This window comes from Ictidomys tridecemlineatus, chromosome 14 (assembly GCF_052094955.1).
Source record: "Ictidomys tridecemlineatus isolate mIctTri1 chromosome 14, mIctTri1.hap1, whole genome shotgun sequence".
Classification (NCBI taxonomy): Eukaryota; Metazoa; Chordata; class Mammalia; order Rodentia; family Sciuridae; genus Ictidomys; species Ictidomys tridecemlineatus.
Genome location: NC_135490.1, coordinates 46,539,492 through 46,556,801, shown reverse-complemented (window position 1 = coordinate 46,556,801; position 17,310 = coordinate 46,539,492). Strand labels below are relative to the sequence as shown.

The 17,310-nt window shown below is 48.7% G+C and overlaps 1 long non-coding RNA gene across 1 annotated transcript in view; it reads left to right on the top strand.

The window, feature by feature from the left end:
• LOC144370606 (uncharacterized) overlaps positions 1 to 17,310 on the top strand; it is a 100,859-nt gene that overhangs the window by 2,797 nt on the left and 80,752 nt on the right. The window contains exon 2 of the long non-coding RNA XR_013430516.1: positions 4,205 to 4,351. This is a non-coding gene — a long non-coding RNA (uncharacterized LOC144370606). The remainder of the gene's footprint in view (positions 1 to 4,204; positions 4,352 to 17,310) is intronic.

Below are 17,310 nucleotides of genomic sequence, written 5' to 3'. Positions count from 1 at the left end.
CCCTGCTCTTATGTGTCTGCTGATTGGAGGCTATTAAATTTCTGCCCCTTAGATATAGCCACTCAACTCTCATTAACTCTGGGGGGAATCGGGGCCTTTGTAAACACAGACAATTTTTTAAAATCATTTATTTATGTTTAAAAAAATATCTTTAGTTGTCCCTGAATACAATACCTTTATTTTGTTGGTTTAGTTTTATATGGTGCTGGGGATTGAACCCAGGGCCTTGCATAAACTAGGCAAGCACTCTAACACTTGAGCTACAACCCCAGCCCACAATTGGGGTTTATATGTTTTGCTGAGACTGGAAAGTTTGGAATACTCTTCAGTGTGGTGACCCTGGGCCAGACCTGTCCTTCCACAGTTCAGGACCCCAGTTTCCTCTTGGTATCCTGGTGGACTTGGGCAAACTTGCGTTGGGCGCTCTAAATGGTTGATGGGAATATTGATTTCTAGTGTTTTTCTGAATCTTTCCCATGGAATTAAAGGATTTTGAAGTCCCAGAGGGACTTTGAGATCTTCTGGCCCTGTGGTCTTGATCTCTAGGACACCTCTGAGAAGCCTGAGTAGGCTGTGGCAGCTCAGACCAGGGAGTAGTGTCTGTGTGCAGGACGTGCCTTGTGTTGGTGGTGTACTCCAGGGAAGAGCTTCTACTTGGGTCCCTTTCTTTCTTCCTTTCCCACTTTGCAGACCAGGCACTGAGGCCCTGAAAGGGAAAGACACTTCCTAGGGTTCTTTTTTATGTAGCCTCATTTTCCGGCCTGGTCACCTTGCCTGGCTCTGTTTGTGGAGCCCCATACCAGCCCCCGCAGGGTGATGGGAGGTGGAGGAGATGCCTCCCCAGGCCCGAGACCTCACAGTACCCCCCACACACACCACCCAGAGCATCTCCTGGAAGGCCATTGAAGAGAATGGCTGGGCCCTGCCCCAGTGTTTCTAATCCTGTAGATCCAGAGCAGGGCCCCAAAATTGTCATTTCTAGTGTATTCTCAGGTGATTCTGCTGCTACTTCTGCTGGTTGCCATCACCCCAGGGGACCTCAGTCACAGAGATAACAGGGTGCCAGGGGGAGCTGGCACTGCTCCGGCCCCAGCAGCCATCTGAGCACTGGCTGAGCTAGTCTGATCACCAGACCCTGTGTGTCTGGGGACTGACGGAAATGAGTGGCAGAGTGCTGAGGTGGTCCTTGCAGTGAGGATGAGCCTTCCCTTCCAAAATCCTCTTGAGAAACATTGAAAACTTTCACTCCCTCTCCCACTGGTGAGCTTTTCTTCTCTCACAATGCACTTGAAAACACACCAAGCAAAGCCTTTGCCTTTTTGCTCTCTATGTATGTGTTTTGTGTGGCTGGGATGGAACCCAGGGGTGCTTTGCCACTGAGCTGTACCCCAGCCCTTTTAATCTTTTTTATTTATTTATTTATTTTGGTTCTGGGGATTGAACTTGGGGGGCACTTGACCACTGAGCCACATGCTCATCCCTGTTTTATTTAGAGACAGGTTTTTACTGAGTTTCTTAGCGCCTCACCTCACCATTGTTGAGGCTGGCTTTGAGCTCTCGATTCTCCTGTCTCAGCCTCCTGAGCCGCTAGGATTATATGCGTGTGCAACCGGGCCTGGCTCCTTTATATTTTTTGAGACAAGATCTTGCAAAGTTTGGAGCCTAACTTTGAACTTGTGATCCTCCTGCCTCAGCCTCCTGAGTCAATGGGATAACAGGTGTGCACCACCACTCCTGGCTCAAAACACCTTCCTTAAACATTTATACTCTGACACTTGAGCAGAATTTGGGGGTGTACTAGAGTCACATAGCGCAAATCCCAAGTGCCTTCTGTGGTTCTCAATCCAGTCCCAAATTTATCCACCTGGGATGTTTTTATCCTGAATTGGGCCTCCTTCTTCATTCATCAGGGACTTTCTTTCTTTCTTTTAAATGTGTAACTGAACTTTGTAAATACTTTTAATTTCCCTTATTTTGATAAAGTCATTCAGGCACATAGTGAATACAATACACAGAGGTGTACAGTGAAAAATAATCTCTCTCCGCTCCCTACACATCTTCTTCCAAGGCGCCCACCTGTCCCCATTTAGAGTCCTGTTGTACTTTTGTGTTCATATGGGAGTCTTCTGAGGATGCACAAGCACCGATGTATAATCACATCCTTATGGGTCCCTTAATGTGCTGGATACCTGTTGCTTTTACAATGTGGCACCGAAGCTTGGCAATCTCAGTTCATGGGGAGGTGCCCTTTGAATCCTTTCTGTTTTGCAGTGCTAGGGAACATGCTAGGGTCTCGAACATCCCCGGCCTTTTAAAATTTTTACTTGGAGACAGGGTCTCACTAAGTTGTGGAAGCTGGTCTCGAACTTGCCATCCTCCTGCCTCAGCCTCCTGAGTCACTGGGGATGACAGGTGTGGGTCACGGCACCTGGCTGCCTGTTTTTTCAAAGGGCTGGAGCATTCCATTGTGTCTGAGGACTGGCTCTTCGTGGACACATAAGTTGTCCAGGTCTGGGCACAACACACAGTGCCTGAGTGGTATCCTCTTGTTCCTGCTCTGCTCCAGGAGGGGTCTGTGGAGCCAGGCAGTGTGGAGAAAGTGAGTTTTCCCGTCAGACAGTGGAGCGGACCTTTCTGGGAAAGCCGTTTTCCCTGGGGATGGTCCCTATTCCCAGAGCCTGCCCCAGGTTCTGTCTTTTATCTTTCTCACTAACTAGCTCCTGTGCCTTGGGGGCAACCCTTTGGGCTTTCTGGGCCTCCAATTGGTGTCTGTGGGATGCTTCCCCAGACCCTGGGCTCTTCATCCTCAGGACACCTGTGGTTAGTATTGAATTTCCTCTGCTGATCATTGGTTCTGAACTTTCTGGATGCCTGGTGGTGAGGCAGGAGTGTCCACTCATTGTCAGGCCTTGTGCACTTGCTAGAGGTTGCCTGCCTTCCCAAACCAAAGGGAGACACTTGGAGGCCTTGCATATAGTGGTGTTGGACCCTGAAGGCAGGAGATGTGGTGCAGGGTGATTTGCGTGCTGAGACTTGCCCCGTGCTGAGCTGCAGGAGGAACATTTTTGGGGATTGTCATCTTCCCATATCTTACATCTTGCCCCAGCCCTGGTGTGCAGGATGCACTCTCCACTCTCCTGTGTCTGTAGCTTCTGCTCTTCAGGATGCCAGCTGTGCCAAACTGTGCCACTATTGTCCATAACCCAGGAGGCCACCTTGGGGCACGGGATGGACTCTGGTCCTTGCAGGTGAAGACTGAATGGATGGTGGTAGAAGGATACACTGAAATTCTGACTGGGAGGGAGGCTAGAAATGAGGGGCGTCTGGTAAGATGGGGGCTGGTACTTTTCAGGCGAGAATCAATAAGAATGTAATTTGTATTGATTTCTTGGGAGGAAGGTCTCAGAGTGCCCACTGCTGAAAGCTGGGAGAACTTTCCGATGGGCAATGTCATTCTTTTTACCCGTTCTGTTTTGTCATCTGTGAGCATACACAGCAGCTATCCTTTTCTGCACAGAGAAAGGTGCTGTCGTTGCCCTGGTGTGTGGCCTTGGTGACCTGCCTTTCATCGTTTCCTGATTGGCCATTTTTGTGGGTGTGGAAAAGAAGTTCTTGGGCATGTGAACAGCAGCAGGCGCCTATGTGACGCCTCCTAGGAGCTTGGTTGCAGCCTTGTCAACAGGGACACAGTTGGGAACAGTGATGAGTGTGCAAGGTGGAGACTCATTCTCACCCCAACGTGGGATTGTTGCTCAAATTTATCTCATGTCATCACGGCCTGTGGGCCCTGAACTTTTTTGTTTTGGCAACCAACCAAGATTTCATAAAAATATCACGTAGGAGTGGAGTGTGGTGGTTCATGCCTGTAATCCCAGCTCATTGGGAGGCTGAGGCAGGAGGATCACAAGGTCAAGGTCAGCCTGGGAAGACCCTGTCTCAAGATAAAATTTTTAAAAAGGGTTGGGGATGTAGCTCAATGGCAGAGTGCTCCTGGGTTAAATCCATAGTACCCCCCCAAAAAAAATAGTCATGCACATCCTTGACCTTGGACAATAAAAAGGGGGGCAAGTATATTCTAGGAGGAGGAGTATACTTTCAAATGACCTTTAGTTTGGGGAAAAATGTATCACATCACACTCACCCTCCTATGGGATCCTGGCTACCCTGGTGCTTAAGAATGTGTGGTCCTATGTGTCTCTTTCAGATCCTGACTCTGCAGACAGAATATCCCAGAAAAGAAAGTTCCCCCAGCCCCCCACATTCTTCCAATGGCCACTTGCTGCAGGACACCTCAACAAGCCCAATTAAAAAGAAAAAGAAGCCTGGCTTACTGAGCAACAGCAAGGAGCAGGTAAGGCCGTGCAGCAGGCTGCCAGTGGGCAACAGTGCTCTGTTCCTCAGAGCTGGGTTAGCATCTGTTTAGCAGGCTGCTCTGGTGCTGCCTGTCATTTGCATGTGTAGAAAGAGCAGCTCAGAGGGGCCTGTGTGAGGTTTCTAGCGGGTTCTCAGATCTGTTTGGAGACAGAGCAGTGATTCAGAGGAGATGAGGATATAGCTCTTGAGGGGCTGGGGCTTCTCCTTGGCTTCATGTTTCCATACTCTTAGGACTGTTTTCCCGGGTGGCCTGAGGATTTCCCCTGCTGACCAGTGCTGGGTGACACAGCTCCCTGGTGGTCTCGTTTTCTCATCTGTAAAATGAAGAGTATGGCCCCTCATAGAGGCATGGCTCAAGGGTCACCTCTCCTTCCCCTGAGCACAGGCTCCCCATCCCCTTGGCTGACAGGATTGTCAGAGGCTTGGGAAAACCTTTTCACCATCCTGGGTCTCATCTAGGGAACCTTCTGGCTTTAAAATTCTCTGGTGCAGCTTAGACATTCCAAATAGGGAACGTGAGAGCACTGTGGGCTCACTGGCAGAAGTGTCCACCCCTTTGTGGACTGTGCGGTCAAGGGGCCTTGAGTGGTTCTTGAGCAGCAGTTCCTGGTGACCAGCTCATCTGTTCTGTGCATTATCAGGCACTGGAGTGGGCCCTGGGGATGGAAGGTTGAATTAGACGATATTGCTGCCTTCAGGGGAAGAGCCCTAGCCACGTTAAGTGCCCGGGCCTGGGAGAGGCGTGTGTCCAGCGCAAATCTATTTTCATTCTCAAAATTGTAGAGTGAACTGCCAACTCTGCCCTTGGCTCTGTGACTATGGGCACGTGGACCTCCATGGGTCTGGTTTCCTCTTTCATGGAATTGGGTATCCTGGCACTGCTGCTCAGGCCCCAGGGCTGTCATGGAAACTCACGGGACTAAAGGACAGGGAAAGAGCAGAAACAAAAAGTGCAGCTGGGCTCCATCGCCAGAGAATGATTTGACATGTATCCTAGACCCTGACGTCTGGTGTCAACCCAGTCACGTGTGGCTCATGAGCCCTCGAAATCGACCAGTGTCAGGGAGCAACTTGGTTTTTTCATTCTATTTAAAGTGATGTGGCTGCCTGTGGCTGGTAGCTGCCTTGTCAGTTAGGGATCCCATTGAAGGAGGAGCAACTGGGGGGTCCCACGTGTGTTTTCAGGGGCACTTGGAAAAACTACTTGGGGAAATAAAAAGCGTTCATGATGATACCAAAGCAGCATTTGCCCCATGTCACCTGCCGTTGCAAACATTTATGTCAGTCTGAATGTTTGTGCCAGGAAGGGCCATGTGCATCACCATTTTACAGTTGAAAACACAGAGATTGAATTGCTCCTTCTGTCCCAGAAGCTGGTGAGGACCCGCTACAGTTGCCCTGGAGCCACCTCAGAGCTATCAGAAAGAAAATGGTGGTCAGATAACCCTCAGCCCTTAATTAAACCACCAGTTTGGCTTCCTGAGCCAACACTCCCTTTCCAGTTCCCAGGGAGTCCTGAGAGCAGATGTCCTTCCTGGCCAGAAGCTGTCCTTTCCTGTCTCCTCCCTCTGCCCATGCACACCCATGCACACCCATGTACACTCACTGTGGGAGTCCCTACTGTTTTCTAAGGATTTGCTCACAGTTCTTTCCTCTGGAAGCTAATCCACTCGGGTATTTGCTGCTTTGCCTTCTTACCCTGTGTGAAGACCATTTCTGTGGCACAGAAACCTCATGACCAACTGATGTGTCTGTAAGTTGGTGTCCCCTGCTTTGGACCAGCAGACTCAGATCCTGGCTCTACAGACAGAACAGCCTGAGTGAGTGTTCAGGGCTATGTTGCCACAGGGTGGGAACTTGTGGATGCAGAAGGCACTCGGCCATGGACACAGCAGGGCCAGGTCGGGGGACACAGGGCCTGAGCACACTTCCTGTCCTCTCCAGTATCCACAGATATGGGAGGTGCTCCTCTTAGACACGGGATCTTTCCAGTTCATGGCAGCTGGGGGAATCACCAGGTGGCCACATCAGTGGCTTTCTCTTTGAGCTTCAGTTTATGTCCTAAAATAGGGTTTTGGACTAAAACATCCTACGGTCCATTGCACGTTTTCATTTCTGATCCAAAACTCCAAGGCACAAAGGCCCAGAGACTTTTGTTAGCAAAGATGGAGTGACCTTCACTGAAACTGGAAGATGTCCCTGACCTTTGACCCTGTCATTCCGAACAGCATTTTTTTTTAAATGCTGGCAGAGTAGGGCCAATATTCTTCATGTGCAATCTCTGTTTTCCTCATAGGGAATTTATAAGAAATGATACTGGATACCTACTTTTAAAAAAATTTTTTTTAGAAGTACTTGGACACAATACCATTATTTCATTTACTTATTTTTATGTGGTCCCAGGGCCTCGCACATGCTAGATGAGAGCTCTACCGCTGAGCCCCAGCCTCAGTCCCTGGATACCTACTTTTCCTTTCCCTCCCCTTCCCCATATGTTGTTTTGACCAATATGTCATGATTTCTGTCAGTCACCAACCTCTGAGGATCATGAGATTTCAAATAAAAGCTTGCATTTCTGGGTTCTTATAAACACTAATTGTCTTAGCTGTTTGATTGGCTATGACAAAGCACCATGGGCTGGGTGACCTACCAACAGCAGGAATTTCTGGAGGCTGGAAGTCGAGATCAAGTGCCATCACAGTTGTGTTCTGTGATAGAGGTGTGATAGAGGGTGTCCTGTGGTAGAGGGTGAGGGCCTCTGGTATCCTCCTGGATAAGGCCCATTCATCAGTGCTCAGAGGCCCTGCCTTCTGGAAGATACCAACTTGGGACTTTTGAGGGAGACACAAAGATTTAGACTAAAGCACTTAGCAGAATCCAGCAACCCCAGGCTGAGTAGAATCTTCCCTGCAGACACTGAGCTGAGCTAGTGTCAGGCTGAGCTAATGTCAGCCTTCAGCGTACTCCACATCCCTCCCTATAGGGTCACAAGCAGTCAGCTCTGCTCATCCCTTCCATCTCTGGTGTGTGTGGGGGGTGGGATTAACAGTTTTCTGACTTTTGACTTATGTCCATTTCTCCCCCCACCCCGTTGGTTTTTTTCTGTGTTCCAGTGTTCTGAAAGAAAGCCATTCTGGCCTTGTAAGAAAAGCAAACCATGCATTTCCATTTTTGATGGAGACCTGTTATTATCAAGAGCTGAGCCAAGTTTAAGTGCAGGCACTTTTTTTCTGTTTTTCATATATTCGGAGTTCAGGACTTTTAGAGGGAAGCTTTCTGTTTTTCTGTTTTTTTTCTTCTATGGTGGTACTTATCAGACCCAGGGCCTCCTGAAGGCTGAACTACTACCCCTGGGGATACAGCTCTGCTACTGAGCTGTATCCCCAGGGGGAATTTAAAAGAAAAAAAATATTATTATATTTTTGGTATTGGGGATTGAATCCAGGGATGTTTAACTGAGCCACACCATCCCCAGCCATTTTTAATATTTTCTTTAGAGACAGGGTCTCCATGAGTTTCTTAGGGCCTCGCTAAGTTGCTGAGGCTGGCTTTGAACTTGGGATCCTCCTGGTGGAGCACACTTGGCCCCAGGGTGGGAATTTAAGAAGACCTTTAAAATACTTTATATTGGGCTGGGGACGTAGCTCAGTGGTAGAGCTATTGCCTGCCATATAGGTGGGTTCCCTCCCCACTACCAAGAACTTGTGTCCGTTGTGCTCTTAACCGTGGGGATGACATTGGTGATGGTAGCACTGTGTTAATTCCATACATTCTATCCTCTCATTTGAACACAGCCCAATAATCCCGTGATGTTAGGTATCTCACCTTCATTTTACAGATGAGAAAACTGAGGCCCAGAGGTGGGGAGACCCGTCCAAGGTCATGCGGCTGTTTAGTGGTAGTTAAAATTTGTACCTACATATGCCAGGGCCGCATGGTGACTCTGAGACACTAGTGTTCAATCTGTGGCCTTTTAAAATGGGAGGGAGAAAGACCCTCATAATTATCCAATGACCTGCTAATGTTGTGGACAGTAGAGGAATTGCAGCTAGCTCGACTGTTTAGCAGATGTGAAATGCTGTGATTTTCTTGTGTTGTTATTGATGTACTTGTTCAAATTCCTGTTGAGAATGCACATTTGTTTTGAAACCAAATCTGTCTTTCTTGCCTACATTTCAGTCATAACTAAGACATGGTCCGTTTTACTGTATGAAGCAGCCACTCACCACAGACCCTGTTGATGTTATACCACAGAATGGACAGATTGATTTCTATTGCTGGGTTTGTCACTGGGAAGGCCAAGTCCTTTGCTGTGAGCTCTGTCCCTGGGTTTATCACGCTAAGTGTCTGAGACTGACATTGGAACCAGAGGGGGACTGGTTTTGTCCTGAATGTGAGGTTAGTTCCCAACGAATGAATACATTACCTGCTTTGTTTCCTCTCTCTTCTCTTCCTTTGACTTACAAACTTTCTAATAATCCAGATAAGGGGAAAAAAAGATATTTCTTGCCTCCCACCCTTTCTGTCCTGGCCACCCCTCTTTTGGTCCAGCATCTGTCCCTGGCTGTGGTCCTGCAGCTCTTGGAGAAATGATCACATGGAATATTGTCTGGGTTCTTCTTCAGTCTTTGAATCATTTTGACATCTGCTACTACCTTTCTTCTTCTGGAATGCACGTCTTACATGATAACTTTTGAACTGCTAACAGTTCACATGGTCTGAAACACTCTTGCACAGCTTCTCTTGGGTGTGCCGCCGACCTGGGATGCCCAGTTTGGGCCCTGTGTTATGGGTGGTGGCTGTGCCATCTGAGTCTTTCTTTCATACAACAAATATTTCTAACAGAGATGGGATAGTGCTCAGAAAAGTAGGCACAGATCACTTTCCTTTTAACAGAAAAGGACAAAAGTGAAAATAAAGTTAGAAATATTGAGTTTGAAGAAAGGTGCAAATTGAAGAGGGGGAGTAGGGAGTTCAGGAGCCACAGGGCGTTCCATTTTAAATGTCCAGGCCTGAAAGGCCCCCCCCCTGAGATTTGAGAAGTACCTGATGGAGGTGGGCCCTGCCTCCCTCTGTGGGAACCTTCTGGGCAAAGGTGCAGCCTGGGCAGAGCAGGGGGACAGTGAAAGCAGCGTAGACTTCGTGGGTAGCCAAGAGCTGCTTGAAGCTATCCAGTCCCTGGACTTGCAGCATTCTTTGGCAGCATCTGTTCTTGGCAACTCTGGACTAGGAGGCTCTTTCAAATGCTAAAAACAAGAGAATCATCTGAAAGTAATTTGGTGTAGAATGTCTCTTGGATCCCAAGGCACGTTGGCCTCAGATTGCACATGAAGATGTGTCTGGGGAGCCCTGGAGGGGCTGCCCAGATGTTTTCTGTGGAAAAAGAAAACAAGTCACAGATAGTGTCCCTGCAGCTACTTCTGTGCAGGGAAAGGAGGAAAATAGAAAATAGGTGAAAAGCAATCAGGCATCGAGTTGGTCTGGTGAAGACCCTGGGATGGCACTCTGCCTCTGAAATGGCTGGAAGGTGGCTGCTGGTTCCCTTGGTCACTCTTCCACGGAGACAGAGATGGGCTGGGTGTTGCCCACCCATGCCCGCCTGTGTTTGGAGCCAGATCTTGTTCTGCTACACCTAGAACAAGACCTGGACCCTCCACCAGTGTTCTTTGGTCCTAAGCGACTGTTCCCACTTGTTTTATCCCATTGCAGAACAAGTAGTGGTCCTCTAAGAGGAAGATTCTTCTGGCATCTCTTTGTCTAGCAAAAGGATTTTATCCTCATTCTCCAGCTGATTTACCCTGGCCTCAGGGTGAGCTTCCGTTCCTCAGTTCCTATGCAACAAAGGTTTCCTAAGGGCTTCATATAGCACTTCCAGGCAGTGCCAGTCGGGAAGTAGGAGCAGGGGGTGAGGGAGTGAGGGACAGTTGGGCATGTAACCCGAGTGTTCTCCTTGGGTGGAGCCCACAAACAAACTGCAATTCAAACAATCAGGACTTCTGCGTGCATGATCCACAGCCTGATTTTCTTCCAGGGTTGCCTGGTAAGGTAGGCTGCTGGAAAGACTTGCTATTCAGGCTCTGGTAGCCCAGGGATGAGATGCGTGCATCATGCAGCCTTTCTAACTTCCTAGTGACTCTTGGGTGGTCCTTCTCCTCAACAACCAACCAGACACATCTGAGAGTTCCCAAAGAAGTGAAGAGTGGAAACAGTCCAAATTATCCAAGAAAAATTATCCATGCTCCTTTTACAGATGGCTGAGGAACATTGCATGACTTAGGAGCAGATGCTATTTTTGTTGTTGCTGAGACATGGGCCTTCTGAATCCCCAAGATATGATATCACAGTCCCATTGCAGAATCTACTTTCCATGATTTCTGTCTCCTCTTTGATGGGACTTTCCCATGTGAAATGACATCTCTTGCCTTTGTGGACAGACAGGTAGATTCTGCCCTTTGGAAATGTGCCCATGAATCCCAAGTGAGTTCATATCAGTGCTGATGAACAATGGAGTCCTATTAATTATTAGTCTACTCCCACTCCCATGTTCTTCCTGCAGGGAGCCCTGTCTCTTGCCATCAGACAGTGCTGGGCCATGTTCCTGCACAATATCTCTGGTCTCAAGAGGCTCGAGATAAGCAGCTGATGAAAGTTCATCTTGGGAGGAGATCCCCCCCCCAAATGCATCAGTGACCTTCCCATTCACATCCCCTTCTTGAGAACCGAGGTTGGGATAAGGATGCTTTTCCAGATTCCCATCTCCCCCAACCTTCCCCAGATCCTGTCATCTGTCTGAGCTGGAGACACTTCCTTGTAAGGTAGTCAGTGGGCTGGTTGCTTTCTAATGTCTACCCACAGAATCAGTATATTTTGGTCTGGTAGATTGGAGTCCTTGCCAAGGGAAACATCTATTAACATTTAGATGGAAATCTCTTTTTATGTGTATGTTAAAAAAAGAAAAGAAAAGAAAAAATAGAAGGAGAAAAACCCATAGCTCTGTGATTTTCTTTTTTCTAACCAGATGTGTGTGTATGATTTTTGACTCATAGAAGATTACAGTAGCAGAGTGCATTGAGACCCAGAGCAAAGCCACGACAATGCTCACCATTGAACAGCTCTCCTACCTGCTCAAGTTTGCCATTAAAAAAATGAAACAGCCAGGGGTAAGAGGATTGGTCCACTGGTGTAAGCGTAAATGAAGATAAGACTCCGTTTAGTTCTGTTAGCAGCTTTCCGAGTTGCTCATTGGCTTTGCTTTTCAAATCCCTCTCCGGGCTCTTTGGACTTGTCTTGTGTGTTCCCATTTTAAATCTGTCAAGTAAACATCAGGTACGGTGCCATTCAGTGAGTTCTCTGTAGTGAACTCTCCGTGTCCCCAAGGAGATTAGTCAGGAAATAGCATGAGGTTCAGTAGTCAGTGGGGCCTTAAAGTCCGGATGGGTTGAGAAGTAGAACTTCACAGTCCCTTGGCCCTGAGGGCTGTGTGCTCCTTCCCTCAGCCTGGATGGAATTCTGCTTCAGGGAGAGGAGGACATCCCTGTTTATTTATAACTGAGGTCTAGTGTGGAACCAGGGGGATTTCCATAATGGGTGAGAATCTGGTTAGTTCCGTCAATTGTGAAATGAGTTCTGCTGAATAGCCTTTGCTACTTTTGGAAACTGTATGACAGCAAGGCTGCCAGGCTTGGCTGTGCCTTCACATGGCACCCTGCTGGGAGTGCCTGCCATACCCTAGGTGTGTCTGTTATTCTTATGATAGTTTTCAGGAAAATGGCAGAGGAATGTCTTCTGTCAAAAATAATATGATGACACAATGGACATATTATGACTCTGTCTCCCTCCAGATGAATCTAAAGAAGCTTAAGGATGGGTCCCTCCTTTATGATTTGCTTTCTAAGTCAAGTAGCCAAGTATCTCACTGCTTTTAGTGACCACTATGGTTTTGTTTCTTTAAACAAATAAAAGTTTTGCTTTGAGATATTCTGAAATTTGTTATGATGAAAAAATTTAAGATGTGCCAATTAGATATTGAATTAGTTACCTATTTATCTCTTGAATTAAATCTCAATTGATGGAAGCAAAACTGTGCTAGTAGCTTTAGTTTAGTTAAAAAACAAAAAATCTTGGGCCAGGGAAGGAGCTTGCCTAGTATGTGTGAGGCCCTGGGTTCAATCCTTGGAACCACAAGAAAAGAAAAAATCTTTTAATTTCTTTTTTTCTTTTTTCTTTTTTTTTTTTTACTGTGGAGTGATTGAACGTGATGACTATTTACAAAAAGAGTATTTAGATTTGTCAACTCTGTCAAGTTTTAAACCAAAGGACACATAGAAAAAAGCTTTTACTTTCTCACCCTGTTTGGTGTAAAGTCACCGATTTTGTTGAAATCTCTATTCTGGAACTCAGGGCCTGGCACATGCTAGGCAAGTGCCTTTCCCATGAGCCATACCCCTGCTCTGGAGCATTTTTAAATTTACAGTGGTCAAACTTTCATTCTGTATTGAAGTGAACACAGGTGATTGCAAAAGGAAATCTGTCCCAATTCTTTGCTTGAGTATAATTTGGTATTTAATTAAATCTTTGGATTTAAAAAAAAATGCTAAATAAATACTACCCAGCCATCTTGAGCTGAGTCAAGTTAGAGCTTAAGCAAATGGGTGAAGGTAAAGACTTTTTGCACACTTCTTGTACTGAAGGCAATTTGACCTCTGAAAACAGGAACAAAATCTCACTGTCTAAATTTCCCATCGTATCAGAAACATCTGTTGGCACCCAAAAGACTTTTTCTGATGTGTCATCTTTAGGTGGTGATGAGTTCCTCTAGGTGTGGCCTAGCTCTAAAGTGACCCCTGGTGTGTTGGGACTCTCAGCCTCACTGGAAGGGGACAGAACCTGCTACTTGGGTGTATGTTGATAGTAAAGCAAATAACAAAACCCCAACCAGTTCATCTGGGCCCAGGATTATCAACATCCAGGCAGCCTGGGATGGTGGCCAGTGGAGCTGCCTATGGCCTCCTCCTGGCAGTTTCAGAGAGGTTCTCTTCAGCTTCTCGATCCCATGTTGGTTGGAGCATGGTCTTCCTGGCCTGTGCATGTGTACCTTTTCTCTTACAGACAAATGCATTCCAGAAGCCCATTTCCTTGGAACAGTATCCCGACTACACAGAATATATTATCCACCCCATGGACCTTTGTACACTGGAAAATGCTGGCCTCTGTCTCAGAGCCTCCTGTGTTGGCCCCAGGTGTGGAGATGCCAAGGCAGCTCCTCACTTCCAAGTTAGATCAGTTTTATTTGGAGAGAAGAACTCTTGGTCCTCTCACTTTGTTTCCTCTGTGACGTCCTTCCAGAGGATGAGGGTGTCCTGGGAGATGTGCTCCCTGCTCTTCTGGGAGTGATTCCAGCTTCTACTTGAAAGAGCCATACTTCTAGGAATTAGTGATTTGATCAATTTGCGCCTTATGTCCTCTTCTCTTTCTTTTGGAGGTGCTAATGAGAGCAGCAGGAAGGAAGAAGAGAACATTTAAGTCACTAGGAAACCTCCAGATTGGCAATAAGGACGTGGTTTCTTAGAATCGGCTTCTCAGACGATAAGGCTATTTTGTTAATGCCTGAAGGTGTTTTTCCAAGTTCATGCTAAAATTCCATGGTGAAAATTATACTTGTAACACTTTAGATCATGCACACCACCATGGTGCTGATATCAATATGGGTAATGAAAAGTATCTATGAAGAGGACATATTGCTGGGTATGTTGGTGCACACCTGACATCCCAGTGACTCAGGTGGCTGAGGTAGGAGGATTGCAAATTCAAGGCCAGCCTCAGCAACTTAGTGAGACCCAGACTCAAAATGATATAAAAACTGAATAAAAGGACTGGGGATGTGGCTGAGTGGTAGAGTGCCCCTGGGTTCTTCCCTAATAGTCCCACCAAAGAAGAAGAGGATACATTTTTCATACTGTTGGCATAGCTTGTGTGAAGTGGGGATAGTGATGTGTGCTTCTTTGAGTTTTCAGGAGGCTCATGTGAGACCTGTCTTTATAATAAATACAAATAGAGAAATCAGCCTCTTCTAGGAAGGAACCTCTTAACAAATGACAGCTGCGTTAAGATGACAAAATTCAAGTTCCTGTGATGAATTCAGTGGTGAATTTTTAAAAATTGGTTCATAGATCTCCCAGGATCATGGGAAATGAGTGGATGAGCCTTAATCAATTTGGTGAGTGGTGGTGAGAGGATGGGGTGAGGAGCAAGTGGTTCTGCTGGGTGTGGAGCCACTTCTTTCTGTGCCCCGTGGCTTCTGTTCTTAGAACACTAAAAAGAAAATGTACGGCTGCACAGAGGCCTTCCTAGCTGACGCCAAGTGGATCTTGCACAACTGCATCATTTATAACCGGGGGGGGGGGGGGGGGCGGTGAGTGGCCGCGTGGTGCTTATAGAGGGCACCCCGTGCCTGGTGCGCCCTCTGCTGCCCCTTGCAAAGAACCGGGCTGCAGAGTGGAGCATCAGGCTTCAGGTGACCAAGGACACTGTGTGCACATGGCCGTGGCATGTGAACGAGGCCAGTGCGACCTGCATGGTAAGGCATGAGCTGATGTCCACTGCTCCATGATGCGTGGCTTTCGCTCTGACGGTCATCTCAAAACTCCGTAATTGAACGGAGGTAGAAATGTCAGAGAAATGCACAGGATCATGAGCACGTTCAGTGACTTGAGCACGTTCAGTGACTTGGACCGGTGCAGGGCCACACCTCAGGTCAGGTGGAGGCTTTTCAGTCCATCTCCTGTTTCTGCTGGAGCTCCGCTCTCCCTCCGTGGCCTAGAGTTCCAGATGGACGGGTTGGGGGTGCTCTCAGTGTCAGGGCGCACATCCTGTGTTGGGATTTGGCATGACCGAGGATCATGCCTTTGTTGTTGCCAGGTGAACTTTCACCTGGTCAGTATGCCGTGGTCTGTCCCTTCCCCTGGTTATTGATGGATGATCCTGTGGTCTCTGTCTTTGGGTTTCATCTTTGGGTTGTTGTGGAGGAAGCTGCTGGGGACTCCTGTGTTGCCTGTGGTCTGGGAAGGTATGCCCGTGGCTCTTGGATGTCTGGTGCTGGACCATCGAGTGCGTCATCTTAGCTTCAGGAGCACTCTTGTCCCAGTGTGTGTGCACAAGGCTCATGTCAGTGTGCAAGGCATGTCAAGGCGGGCATGTGCTGTCCAGCTGCCCCACATCCTGGCCCTGCCTAGCTTTTTGAGCTGGCCGTTCTTGGGTGATGTGAAATGTCTCCTATGTCACCAGGGGTTTTGATTTGCCTTTTCCCCATGGCCAGGAACTGAGTCATCATTTCATGAACTTCACAGTAATTTGTGTGTTAGGGTGAACCCCCGCCCCCCGACTGTTCACTCAGAAGCTGGGCTGTTGTGCTCTGTGGCTTGCTGCCGGTGTCCTTGATGTGCTGGATCTAGTGATGACAGTTGTGTTCGTGGATTTGGAGGATGGAGCCTTCTGGCCAGAACTGAGGAGAATTTCCACTGATTTTCCTCTGGGCACCTTCCTTAAGTTTCTTTTCTGTCTGCCTCTGGCTGGGCAGGTCTCCCTGTCCTGCCCACCTGGTGCCCTGGTCTGCAGGTCAGCTTGTGCTTGTGCTGGGTGGTGCCTGCTGCTGACCCTCCACCTGCCTCTGCCTCCCTGGCCTTCCCTGTGACTCAGCCTCTTGTCCTCTAAGACTCCTTTCCTGAGGCCCCAGGCCATTGGAGGTCTCTCTCCTGGGCTCTCTACTGGCCTGGCTGCTGTGCCTACCCTTGCCCGGGATCCCACACAGGTGGACTAGGCTGATCTGAGCTGAGCCTGAGCTCCTGAAGGTGTCTGACTATGGGCGGAGGTGGTCCTGGGTCTATCCTGAGATCTGGTGGGGATTGGCCAGTAGCAGGATGGTCCCAGGCCTACCTTGGGCCAGGCTCCCATGCTTGTCAGCGAGGCTAACCTGGGCTAGGGCTGGACTCTGGCAGGTGTCTACCAGTGGGCTGAATCAGTCCTGGGCTGGGCCTGAGCTCTGGAGGGGTCTGACAGTGGGCGGAGTCAGTACTGGGTGGAGCCTGAGCTCCTGAGGGAGTCTTGTGTGACTGGAAGCACCCAGGCTATCCTGCGCCTCACCTCACTTGCAGGTCAGGCAGTATGATCTCGGCTGAGCCTGAGTTCTGGAGGGGTTTGCTGCTGGGCGGATTCAGTCCTGGGCTGAGCCTGAGCTCCAGTGAGGGGTCTGGAGCTGGCGGGGATGTACCAGTGCTACGCTGTGCCTAGGCTCCCTTGCATGATGGCAAGGCCTATGTGGGTAGAGCTTGAATTCCTGTTTAGGTCTGCTGGCTGGCGGGATGGAACCTAGCCTAATGTGGGTTCCAGCTTCTGCAGAGGTTGCTGAGGTGGATCTGGGCCATGTATGACCTCTGGAGGGGATCTGCCAGTGGGTGGAGTCAGTCTTGGGCCTAGCCTGAGCTCTGGTGGCCTGGCGGTAGCAGGATGAACTCGGGCCTACCCTGTGCCCGGGCTCCTGTGCACATTGGCAAGGTAGATCTGGACCCATCCTGAGCTCTGGCCGGGGTCTCCCAGTGGCGGGAAGGACCAGGGCTTACCCTGCATTCTGGCTCCCGTTCAGGTCATTGAGGCTGTTGTGCTGATGGACTGAGCCCCCCCATGGGTGTCTGGCGGTGGGCCCAGGTGGTCCTGGGCTGAGCCTGAGTTCTGGTGGGAGCTGCCAGTGGGTGGAGGCAGGCCTGGGTTGAGCTTGAGCTCTGGTGAGGGTCTTATGATGGCGGGTGTATGGATCCGGGGCTACCCTGGGCCGGGGATCCCATGCATGCTGGCAAGGTGAATCTGGGCGGAGCCTGAGCTCTGGCTGGAGTCTGCAGGTGGCGGGAAGTACCAGGGTTTACCCTTTGCTCCTGCTCCTGCTCA